Below are 12235 nucleotides of genomic sequence, written 5' to 3'. Positions count from 1 at the left end.
TGGGGGGGAGGGGGGGAGGTGGTGGTGGTGGGGGGGGGTAGGGGGGTGGGTGGGTCTGAGTTTCAAGCTCCACCTGACTAGGATCCCATTCTGCTTTCGCCTTCGGGCGGTCCTGCCTCGCTTGGAAACGCTGCTACGTTGCTCCTGGTGGATGAGCTTGCGTTCGTTTTGAGTTTGAGAACGCTGGATGCAAAGACGAGGAGTCTTGATGGCTGAGGCTTTTGGTGTCCCCTCACTCGGGGGCCTCCCTCTCTTCCCGCCTCCCCCCGCCTCCCCACCCACCCCCTCACACCCGACCCCTACCACCCCAGGGCCCCGGCCGGGCCCCGCCCCTCCAGGCCGCATCTGTCAGAGGGAGTTGAAAAGCCTCCTGACAGGACACGTCCTCCCTCAGCAGCCAGCCCTTCCTGGCTCCCTGGCTTCAGCTTTCCGTTCGCGTGGCTCGGGCAGCCTTTCGCATCTTCTTTGCACCTGCCTGTGTTTGCAACAGAGGACCGTGGCCAAGGGATCCAGGAAACCGGGAGGAGAGCTGGCTTCCGGGGAGGCGAATGGGAAGGACAGGGAGGCAGAGAGGGAGCCTTGCCTCAGAGAACGGACTTTGAACCCCCGAAGGGAAAAGTCCTCCAGATAAATCACGTCTTCCCCACCGAATCCAAGAGCCATACTCGCTCGCTGTGGAAAAATGGGGACATCCCGGTCAAAGCAGGACGAGAGAGGACCCAAAGCTCCCTCCTCTCCCCGTTCAGCCATCGTCGTCCTGGGAGGGAGTCTCTTCGCGGTTCGCTTCTCCTGCCGGCCCCGTTTCCCCTCCTGCCAACCCAGCGCCTCTATCGCCTGCTCCTCGCTTCCTCGGGCTGCGGGCTGCGGGCTGCGGGATGGGGGAGGGGGGGGGTGCGGTGCGCGTCGCTCCCTGCCAGCTCGTGCCCGGGGTGGTTCTGACGGGTCCCCGGATCTGATCTCCGAGGAGCACCTTCTGCGGGGAGAAGCGGGACTGCGTCCCTGTCAGTTTCCCGGAGCGCGGGACCGGAGCCTTGCCCCGAAACGCAGGCTCGGGAGACCGAAGTCCTGAGCTGAAACCCAAGGGGCGCCGTCTCCCGCGAGTGACGTGCCCTCCCTGAGCTGCGCTTTCCTCCTCTGGTGCGAGGGGGTCCTGGCGTTCGTGCCTCCTTGCGGGGGCGAGTGCTGGTGAGAACGCAAGCGGGAAATACGGAGCAGACCGCTCAGCACGGAGCGCGGCCTCGGTGGGGGCCCGGGCCTCGGCCGCCGTCCTTCCCCACGAGCCTACTTCTTGCCGCCGAGGCTCATCCAGCACCCAGGGATCGATCGCCTGGCTGCTTCCGGCCAGACACTCTCCTAGGTGCTGGCCACCCAGCAGCCGAGAACGCGGGTGCCAATCTCGGCCTCCGGGGCGTTCGCCTCCTCGCCTCTGGGGCCGCAAGACCAGCGGTGTGCCTACGCATGCCGGCCAGAGGTGGCAGAACCTGACGAGGACACGTGCCGTGGAAAATGGAGAGCTTGGCGCCCCGGAGGGCCTCGTCGGACGTCTGTGGATGGCCGTCGCTCTCTTTGCCGAAGCCCGCCCCCTGCCCATCTTCTCTCCGTCCCAGGGTCCCCTTTCCAGTGGGACGCAAGAAGGCCCACAGGGCCCAAACGCTGGAGACGGGCAGCGCACACAGCGCGCCCTGGGTCCCGGGGGGTGCGGCGGGAAAGCCTTGCGGCACAGAACCCTGAAGCCCAGAGGTCTCGAGACAGGGAGAGCCGGGACGTCGGCAGGCACCGACGGGCCTTCGGACGCGACTCTTCCTCCCCGTCATCACACCGTGCTGCTCCTCCCTCCGTCCTGGGCGCGAGCGCGCTCTTGGGAAGACGGAGGCGCCTTCGTCGGTGACCTAGCGGGCGGGAGATCCCGGGCAACGTCCCCAGCGGCACTTGAGCAGAACGGGGACGCTGCGGTCGGTCGTCGGGGAGGGGCTTCTACATGTCTGGTAGATGGAGCTGCTTTCTCGTGCCAAGTTCTCTGGGCCCTGACTTTTCTGCCTGCTCCTTCTATCAACTCAGTAAGGTCGGGGGTGCCCGGCAGAAAGAGGAAAAGAGCCAGAGCGAAGAAGCGGAGAGAAAGGAACACACAAACCCGGACGCACACACACACACAGGCACACAGACACACAGGCGCGCGCGCGCGCGCACACACACACACACACGCCTACACACCCACTCGCACAACACGCACACGCACACGCACACGCACACGCAAGCGCAGACAGAGCGCGCCAGCGAGCTCCGGTGCCTGCCTGTGGTTCCTGGGCGATGGCGGGGCAGCGATGCCGGGAGCCCGGGACTCCTGAGAGCCTGTCTGCGCGGCCTAGGGCCCCAGGGGTGATCGCCAGCCCCGGGGCCCCTGCCTCCTGGCCCGGGCCCAGCTCCAGCACCACCGCCCTCCTGGGGGGGAAGCGAGCTCTTGGGCAGAGCCTCTCTGGGTCAGGGTGGGTGTCTGTCTAGGTCCGTGTCTTGGATCCTCTCCGTGTCGCCGTTGCTCTGTTTCTCCGTGTCTCTGTCTCTGTCTCTGTCTCTGGGTCTCTGGGCTGGCGCCAGCAGGAGCTGTCCAGGGTCCCCGCGAGGGGCGGGTTGGGGGCGGGGTGCCGGTCTCCTGGGCGGCGCTGGCGGGGGGAAGTGTGGCCGCCCCGCCTCCCCGCTCCCTCAGGGGCAGCGCGGCGGGCTTCCGCTGACGCCCTCTGGTCGCGCCGGTGGCTCCGCCTGGGTTTGGGCAAGTCGGGGCCCGGCCGGCGCCGCAGAGGTCAGGGCTCCCGCTGGGAGGCCCCTCGGGCCGGAGGGGACTCAGAGGAGCACGGGCCCGGCGGCCCGACGCCCCGACGCCTCGGGCCAAGTGCCCCGCGCCACCCCCCTCCCAGCAGCCGCATCTCCTGCGACCCATCGCCGGATCCGAGCGGCCAGGGCGGCCTGGAGTGTTCCCGGGCCGCGAGGGGAGAGCGCCCAGCCAGGCGCCCCGCCCCCATCCCCGCCCCCACCGCCGCCCCCACCACCCCTCGTTTCCCACCGCCGCCCGCCCCGCCCCGCCTCCTCGCACCCCGGGCTGCTCCAGGCCTCCGCGCCCTGGGAGGGCAGCAGGGCGGGGCAGCGCAGGGTTTGGCTGGCCCGCTGGCCGCGCCCGAGGCGGCCGCGGCGGGAGGCAGCAGCGGGAGGAAGGCGGCAGGCCGGGCGCGGGCGCAGGGGGCGCCGGCGGCGGGTGCGCGTCACAGAGGCCTGGGCGCGCGCGAGCCGCGGGCCGGGCGACGCGGCGCGGCTTCTTAGGGGCGCCGGCGGCAGGCGCCAGCGTCTACGGCCATACCACCCTGAACGCGCCCGATCTCGTCTGATCTCGGAAGCTAAGCAGGGTCGGGCCTGGTTAGTACTTGGATGGGAGACCGCCTGGGAATACCGGGTGCTGTAGGCTTTTGCCTCCCTCGCCTTTTGCCGCCGGCCGGGCGCGGCTCCCTCCGCGCTCCTGCCGCCCCTCCTCCGTCCTGCGGCCTCCGGCCTCCGTCCTCCGCGGACGCCCCCCACCCCTCCAGCCAGCCCGACCCCCCCCACCCTCCCCCTCCCCTCCCGCCCCCCTCCGCACCGCGGGCCCGCCGGCGCCGCCCATGGGCAGGGCCCAACCCCTCCCCGCCACAGCCCAACCCTTCCAGCTCGCGGCCCCACCCGAACCCAGGGCCAATCGGGGCCAGCCCGGCGGGACCGGGACCGGGACCGGGACCGGGACCGGGACCGGGACCCCGACGCCGCACACGCCGCCGGCCGGCTCCCTCTGGCCTCGGCCTCTTCCCACCCGCTCGGCTCCCGCTCCGGTGACACCCCAGCCCTTCCCTCGGCGCCCCGCCCCCGCCGCCCCAGCCGCCGGGTAGAGTCGTCCTGTCAGGTGGAACGGATTCCACGGCGGTGCCGGGAGGCCCAAACGGGTCCCAAAGCGACCAGCCCCGCCCACCGAGGAAAGGCACCTGGTCAGGCTTTTCCAGACACCGCCCGCTTCTCCAAGGACAGGGCGGACTGGGTTAGAGAGGAGCGTCTCGGGCACCTCACCCAAGACGGGATGGCTTCTGCCTTTGCTGGCGTCTCTGCCGCTGCAGGTCATCTTCTAAAACCTGGTACCCGCTTGCTTGTCCTTGAGAGGCTCATTCACAATCAACACTCCTTTCCCGACCTAAGTTTGTCCCTGTCAGTTTGTCTCGCTTTTCCTTCCAGAAGCCCCCTTCCCGGGGTGGGGGGGAGGGGGGGAGGTGGTGGTGGTGGGGGGGGGTAGGGGGGTGGGTGGGTCTGAGTTTCAAGCTCCACCTGACTAGGATCCCATTCTGCTTTCGCCTTCGGGCGGTCCTGCCTCGCTTGGAAACGCTGCTACGTTGCTCCTGGTGGATGAGCTTGCGTTCGTTTTGAGTTTGAGAACGCTGGATGCAAAGACGAGGAGTCTTGATGGCTGAGGCTTTTGGTGTCCCCTCACTCGGGGGCCTCCCTCTCTTCCCGCCTCCCCCCGCCTCCCCACCCACCCCCTCACACCCGACCCCTACCACCCCAGGGCCCCGGCCGGGCCCCGCCCCTCCAGGCCGCATCTGTCAGAGGGAGTTGAAAAGCCTCCTGACAGGACACGTCCTCCCTCAGCAGCCAGCCCTTCCTGGCTCCCTGGCTTCAGCTTTCCGTTCGCGTGGCTCGGGCAGCCTTTCGCATCTTCTTTGCACCTGCCTGTGTTTGCAACAGAGGACCGTGGCCAAGGGATCCAGGAAACCGGGAGGAGAGCTGGCTTCCGGGGAGGCGAATGGGAAGGACAGGGAGGCAGAGAGGGAGCCTTGCCTCAGAGAACGGACTTTGAACCCCCGAAGGGAAAAGTCCTCCAGATAAATCACGTCTTCCCCACCGAATCCAAGAGCCATACTCGCTCGCTGTGGAAAAATGGGGACATCCCGGTCAAAGCAGGACGAGAGAGGACCCAAAGCTCCCTCCTCTCCCCGTTCAGCCATCGTCGTCCTGGGAGGGAGTCTCTTCGCGGTTCGCTTCTCCTGCCGGCCCCGTTTCCCCTCCTGCCAACCCAGCGCCTCTATCGCCTGCTCCTCGCTTCCTCGGGCTGCGGGCTGCGGGCTGCGGGATGGGGGAGGGGGGGGTGCGGTGCGCGTCGCTCCCTGCCAGCTCGTGCCCGGGGTGGTTCTGACGGGTCCCCGGATCTGATCTCCGAGGAGCACCTTCTGCGGGGAGAAGCGGGACTGCGTCCCTGTCAGTTTCCCGGAGCGCGGGACCGGAGCCTTGCCCCGAAACGCAGGCTCGGGAGACCGAAGTCCTGAGCTGAAACCCAAGGGGCGCCGTCTCCCGCGAGTGACGTGCCCTCCCTGAGCTGCGCTTTCCTCCTCTGGTGCGAGGGGGTCCTGGCGTTCGTGCCTCCTTGCGGGGGCGAGTGCTGGTGAGAACGCAAGCGGGAAATACGGAGCAGACCGCTCAGCACGGAGCGCGGCCTCGGTGGGGGCCCGGGCCTCGGCCGCCGTCCTTCCCCACGAGCCTACTTCTTGCCGCCGAGGCTCATCCAGCACCCAGGGATCGATCGCCTGGCTGCTTCCGGCCAGACACTCTCCTAGGTGCTGGCCACCCAGCAGCCGAGAACGCGGGTGCCAATCTCGGCCTCCGGGGCGTTCGCCTCCTCGCCTCTGGGGCCGCAAGACCAGCGGTGTGCCTACGCATGCCGGCCAGAGGTGGCAGAACCTGACGAGGACACGTGCCGTGGAAAATGGAGAGCTTGGCGCCCCGGAGGGCCTCGTCGGACGTCTGTGGATGGCCGTCGCTCTCTTTGCCGAAGCCCGCCCCCTGCCCATCTTCTCTCCGTCCCAGGGTCCCCTTTCCAGTGGGACGCAAGAAGGCCCACAGGGCCCAAACGCTGGAGACGGGCAGCGCACACAGCGCGCCCTGGGTCCCGGGGGGTGCGGCGGGAAAGCCTTGCGGCACAGAACCCTGAAGCCCAGAGGTCTCGAGACAGGGAGAGCCGGGACGTCGGCAGGCACCGACGGGCCTTCGGACGCGACTCTTCCTCCCCGTCATCACACCGTGCTGCTCCTCCCTCCGTCCTGGGCGCGAGCGCGCTCTTGGGAAGACGGAGGCGCCTTCGCCGGTGACCTAGCGGGCGGGAGATCCCGGGCAACGTCCCCAGCGGCACTTGAGCAGAACGGGGACGCTGCGGTCGGTCGTCGGGGAGGGGCTTCTACATGTCTGGTAGATGGAGCTGCTTTCTCGTGCCAAGTTCTCTGGGCCCTGACTTTTCTGCCTGCTCCTTCTATCAACTCAGTAAGGTCGGGGGTGCCCGGCAGAAAGAGGAAAAGAGCCAGAGCGAAGAAGCGGAGAGAAAGGAACACACAAACCCGGACGCACACACACACACAGGCACACAGACACACAGGCGCGCGCGCGCGCACACACACACACACGCCTACACACCCACTCGCACAACACGCACACGCACACGCACACGCAAGCGCAGACAGAGCGCGCCAGCGAGCTCCGGTGCCTGCCTGTGGTTCCTGGGCGATGGCGGGGCAGCGATGCCGGGAGCCCGGGACTCCTGAGAGCCTGTCTGCGCGGCCTAGGGCCCCAGGGGTGATCGCCAGCCCCGGGGCCCCTGCCTCCTGGCCCGGGCCCAGCTCCAGCACCACCGCCCTCCTGGGGGGGAAGCGAGCTCTTGGGCAGAGCCTCTCTGGGTCAGGGTGGGTGTCTGTCTAGGTCCGTGTCTTGGATCCTCTCCGTGTCGCCGTTTCTCTGTTTCTCCGTGTCTCTGTCTCTGTCTCTGTCTCTGGGTCTCTGGGCTGGCGCCAGCAGGAGCTGTCCAGGGTCCCCGCGAGGGGCGGGTTGGGGGCGGGGTGCCGGTCTCCTGGGCGGCGCTGGCGGGGGGAAGGGTGGCCGCCCCGCCTCCCCGCTCCCTCAGGGGCAGCGCGGCGGGCTTCCGCTGACGCCCTCTGGTCGCGCCGGTGGCTCCGCCTGGGTTTGGGCAAGTCGGGGCCCGGCCGGCGCCGCAGAGGTCAGGGCTCCCGCTGGGAGGCCCCTCGGGCCGGAGGGGACTCAGAGGAGCACGGGCCCGGCGGCCCGACGCCCCGACGCCTCGGGCCAAGTGCCCCGCGCCACCCCCCTCCCAGCAGCCGCATCTCCTGCGACCCATCGCCGGATCCGAGCGGCCAGGGCGGCCTGGAGTGTTCCCGGGCCGCGAGGGGAGAGCGCCCAGCCAGGCGCCCCGCCCCCATCCCCGCCCCCACCGCCGCCCCCACCACCCCTCGTTTCCCACCGCCGCCCGCCCCGCCCCGCCTCCTCGCACCCCGGGCTGCTCCAGGCCTCCGCGCCCTGGGAGGGCAGCAGGGCGGGGCAGCGCAGGGTTTGGCTGGCCCGCTGGCCGCGCCCGAGGCGGCCGCGGCGGGAGGCAGCAGCGGGAGGAAGGCGGCAGGCCGGGCGCGGGCGCAGGGGGCGCCGGCGGCGGGTGCGCGTCACAGAGGCCTGGGCGCGCGCGAGCCGCGGGCCGGGCGACGCGGCGCGGCTTCTTAGGGGCGCCGGCGGCAGGCGCCAGCGTCTACGGCCATACCACCCTGAACGCGCCCGATCTCGTCTGATCTCGGAAGCTAAGCAGGGTCGGGCCTGGTTAGTACTTGGATGGGAGACCGCCTGGGAATACCGGGTGCTGTAGGCTTTTGCCTCCCTCGCCTTTTGCCGCCGGCCGGGCGCGGCTCCCTCCGCGCTCCTGCCGCCCCTCCTCCGTCCTGCGGCCTCCGGCCTCCGTCCTCCGCGGACGCCCCCCACCCCTCCAGCCAGCCCGACCCCCCCCACCCTCCCCCTCCCCTCCCGCCCCCCTCCGCACCGCGGGCCCGCCGGCGCCGCCCATGGGCAGGGCCCAACCCCTCCCCGCCACAGCCCAACCCTTCCAGCTCGCGGCCCCACCCGAACCCAGGGCCAATCGGGGCCAGCCCGGCGGGACCGGGACCGGGACCGGGACCGGGACCGGGACCGGGACCGGGACCCCGACGCCGCACACGCCGCCGGCCGGCTCCCTCTGGCCTCGGCCTCTTCCCACCCGCTCGGCTCCCGCTCCGGTGACACCCCAGCCCTTCCCTCGGCGCCCCGCCCCCCGCCGCCCCAGCCGCCGGGTAGAGTCGTCCTGTCAGGTGGAACGGATTCCACGGCGGTGCCGGAGGCCCAAACGGGTCCCAAAGCGACCAGCCCCGCCCACCGAGGAAAGGCACCTGGTCAGGCTTTTCCAGACACCGCCCGCTTCTCCAAGGGACAGGGCGGACTGGGTTAGAGAGGAGCGTCTCGGGCACCTCACCCAAGACGGGATGGCTTCTGCCTTTGCTGGCGTCTCTGCCGCTGCAGGTCATCTTCTAAAACCTGGTACCCCCGCTTGCTTGTCCTTGAGAGGCTCATTCACAATCAACACTCCTTTCCCGACCTAAGTTTGTCCCTGTCAGTTTGTCTCGCTTTTCCTTCCAGAAGCCCCCTTCCCGGGGTGGGGGGGAGGGGGGGAGGTGGTGGTGGTGGGGGGGGGGTTAGGGGGTGGGTGGGTCTGAGTTTCAAGCTCCACCTGACTAGGATCCCATTCTGCTTTCGCCTTCGGGCGGTCCTGCCTCGCTTGGAAACGCTGCTACGTTGCTCTGGTGGATGAGCTTGCGTTCGTTTTGAGTTTGAGAACGCTGGATGCAAAGACGAGGAGTCTTGATGGCTGAGGCTTTTGGTGTCCCCTCACTCGGGGCCTCCCTCTCTTCCCGCCTCCCCCCCGCCTCCCCACCCACCCCCTCACACCCGACCCCTACCACCCCAGGGCCCCGGCCGGGCCCCGCCCCTCCAGGCCGCATCTGTCAGAGGGAGTTGAAAAGCCTCCTGACAGGACACGTCCTCCCTCAGCAGCCCAGCCCTTCCTGGCTCCCTGGCTTCAGCTTTCCGTTCGCGTGGCTCGGGCAGCCCTTTCGCATCTTCTTTGCACCTGCCTGTGTTTGCAACAGAGGACCGTGGCCAAGGATCCAGGAAACCGGGAGGAGAGCTGGCTTCCGGGGAGGCGAATGGGAAGGACAGGGAGGCAGAGAGGGAGCCTTGCCTCAGAGAACGGACTTTGAACCCCCGAAGGAAAAGTCCTCCAGATAAATCACGTCTTCCCCACCGAATCCAAGAGCCATACTCGCTCGCTGTGGAAAAATGGGGACATCCCGGTCAAAGCAGGACGAGAGAGGACCCAAAGCTCCCTCCTCTCCCCGTTCAGCCATCGTCGTCCTGGGAGGGAGTCTCTTCGCGGTTCGCTTCTCCTGCCGGCCCCGTTTCCCCTCCTGCAACCCAGCGCCTCTATCGCCTGCTCCTCGCTTCCTCGGGCTGCGGGCTGCGGGCTGCGGATGGGGGAGGGGGGGGTGCGGTGCGCGTCGCTCCCTGCCAGCTCGTGCCCGGGGTGGTTCTGACGGGTCCCCGGATCTGATCTCCGAGGAGCACCTTCTGCGGGAGAAGCGGGACTGCGTCCCTGTCAGTTTCCCGGAGCGCGGGACCGGAGCCTTGCCCCGAAACGCAGGCTCGGGAGACCGAAGTCCTGAGCTGAAACCCAAGGGGCGCCGTCTCCCGCGAGTGACGTGCCCTCCCTGAGCTGCGCTTTCCTCCTCTGGTGCGAGGGGGTCCTGGCGTTCGTGCCTCCTTGCGGGGGCGAGTGCTGGTGAGAACGCAAGCGGGAAATACGGAGCAGACCGCTCAGCACGGAGCGCGGCCTCGGTGGGGGCCCGGGCCTCGGCCGCCGTCCTTCCCCACGAGCCTACTTCTTGCCGCCGAGGCTCATCCGGCACCCAGGGATCGATCGCCTGGCTGCTTCCGGCCAGACACTCTCCTAGGTGCTGGCCACCCAGCAGCCGAGAACGCGGGTGCCAATCTCGGCCTCCGGGGCGTTCGCCTCCTCGCCTCTGGGGCCGCAAGACCAGCGGTGTGCCTACCTACACATGCCGGCCAGAGGTGGCAGAACCTGACGAGGACACGTGCCGTGGAAAATGGAGAGCTTGGCGCCCCGGAGGGCCTCGTCGGACGTCTGTGGATGGCCGTCGCTCTCTTTGCCGAAGCCCGCCCCCTGCCCATCTTCTCTCCGTCCCAGGGTCCCCTTTCCAGTGGGACGCAAGAAGGCCCACAGGGCCCAAACGCTGGAGACGGGCAGCGCACACAGCGCGCCCTGGGTCCCGGGGGGTGCGGCGGGAAAGCCTTGCGGCACAGAACCCTGAAGCCCAGAGGTCTCGAGACAGGGAGAGCCAGGACGTCGGCAGGCCACCGACGGGCCTTCGGACGCGACTCTTCCTCCCCGTCATCACAAACCGTGCTGTTCCTCCCTCCGTCCTGGGCGCGAGCGCGCTCTTGGGAAGACGGAGGCGCCTTCGTCGGTGACCTAGCGGGCGGGAGATCCCGGGCAACGTCCCCAGCGGCACTTGAGCAGAACGGGGACGCTGCGGTCGGTCGTCGGGGAGGGGCTTCTACATGTCTGGTAGATGGAGCTGCTTTCTCGTGCCAAGTTCTCTGGGCCCTGACTTTTCTGCCTGCTCCTTCTATCAACTCAGTAAGGTCGGGGGTGCCCGCAGAAAGAGGAAAAGAGCCAGAGCGAAGAAGCGGAGAGAAAGGAACACACAAACCCGGACGCACACACACACACAGGCACACAGACACACAGGCGCGCAGGCGCGCGCGCCGCGCACACACACACACACACACACACACACGCCTACACACCCACTCGCACAACCCGCACAAGCACACGCACACGCAAGCGCAGACAGAGCGCGCCAGCGAGCTCCGGTGCCTGCCTGTGGTTCCTGGGCGATGGCGGGGCAGCGATGCCGGGAGCCCGGACTCCTGAGAGCCTGTCTGCGCGGCCTAGGGCCCCAGGGGTGATCGCCAGCCCCGGGGCCCCTGCCTCCTGGCCCGGGCCCAGCTCCAGCACCACCGCCCCTCCTGGGGGGGAAGCGAGCTCTTGGGCAGAGCCTCTCTGGGTCAGGGTGGGTGTCTGTCTAGGTCCGTGTCTTGGATCCTCTCCGTGTCGCCGTTTCTCTGTTTTCTCCGTGTCTCTGTCTCTGTCTCTGTCTCTGGGTCTCTGGGCTGGCGCCAGCAGGAGCTGTCCAGGGTCCCCGCGAGGGGCGGGTTGGGGGCGGGGTGCCGGTCTCCTGGGCGGCGCTGGCGGGGGGGAAGTGTGGCCGCCCCGCCTCCCCGCTCCCTCAGGGGCAGCGCGGCGGGCTTCCGCTGACGCCCTCTGGTCGCGCCGGTGGCTCCGCCTGGGTTTGGGCAAGTCGGGGCCCGGCCGGCGCCGCAGAGGTCAGGGCTCCCGCTGGGAGGCCCCTCGGCCGGAGGGGACTCAGAGGAGCACGGGCCGGCGGCCCGACGCCCCGACGCCTCGGGCCAAGTGCCCCGCGCCACCCCCCTCCCAGCAGCCGCATCTCCTGCGACCCATCGCCGGATCCGAGCGGCCAGGGCGGCCTGGAGTGTTCCCGGGCCGCGAGGGGAGAGCGCCCAGCCAGGCGCCCCGCCCCCATCCCCGCCCCCACCGCCGCCCCCACCACCCCTCGTTTCCCACCGCCGCCCGCCCCCGCCCCGCCTCCTCGCACCCCGGGCTGCTCCAGGCCTCCGCGCCCTGGGAGGGCAGCAGGGCGGGCAGCGCAGGGTTTGGCTGGCCCGCTGGCCGCGCCCGAGGCGGCCGCGGCGGGAGGCAGCAGCGGAGGAAGGCGGCAGGCCGGGCGCGGGCGCAGGGGCGCCGGCGGCGGGTGCGCGTCACAGAGGCCTGGGCGCGCGCGAGCCGCGGGCCGGGCGACGCGGCGCGGCTTCTTAGGGGCGCCGGCGGCAGGCGCCAGCGTCTACGGCCATACCACCCTGAACGCGCCCGATCTCGTCTGATCTCGGAAGCTAAGCAGGGTCGGGCCTGGTTAGTACTTGGATGGGAGACCGCCTGGGAATACCGGGTGCTGTAGGCTTTTGCCTCCCTCGCCTTTTGCCGCCGGCCGGGCGCGGCTCCCTCCGCGCTCCTGCCGCCCCTCCTCCGTCCTGCGGCCTCCGGCCTCCGTCCTCCGCGGACGCCCCCCCACCCCTCCAGCCAGCCCGACCCCCCCCACCCTCCCCCTCCCCTCCCGCCCCCCTCCGCACCGCGGGCCCGCCGGCGCCGCCCATGGGCAGGGCCCAACCCCTCCCCGCCACAGCCCAACCCTTCCAGCTCGCGGCCCCACCCGAACCCAGGGCC

The 12235-nt window shown here is 69.9% G+C and overlaps 3 non-coding genes across 3 annotated transcripts; all 3 read left to right on the top strand.

Moving 5' to 3' along the window:
- The first annotated feature begins 3332 nt into the window (after positions 1-3332).
- LOC139043746 (5S ribosomal RNA) lies at positions 3333-3451 on the top strand. The gene has a single exon (XR_011500812.1). It is a non-coding gene; the product is annotated as a 5S ribosomal RNA (ribosomal RNA).
- A 4126-nt stretch (positions 3452-7577) lies between these two features.
- Positions 7578-7696, top strand: LOC139043745 (5S ribosomal RNA). The gene has a single exon (XR_011500811.1). It is a non-coding gene; the product is annotated as a 5S ribosomal RNA (ribosomal RNA).
- A 4157-nt stretch (positions 7697-11853) lies between these two features.
- LOC139043739 (5S ribosomal RNA) lies at positions 11854-11972 on the top strand. Its single transcript, XR_011500805.1, has one exon. It is a non-coding gene; the product is annotated as a 5S ribosomal RNA (ribosomal RNA).
- Positions 11973-12235: the final 263 nt, after the last annotated feature.

Source organism: Equus asinus, unplaced genomic scaffold, assembly GCF_041296235.1.
Source record: "Equus asinus isolate D_3611 breed Donkey unplaced genomic scaffold, EquAss-T2T_v2 contig_35, whole genome shotgun sequence".
Taxonomy (NCBI): Eukaryota; Metazoa; Chordata; class Mammalia; order Perissodactyla; family Equidae; genus Equus; species Equus asinus.
The sequence above is the reverse complement of the archived record's forward strand: the minus strand, read 5'-3'. Positions and strand labels throughout refer to the sequence as shown.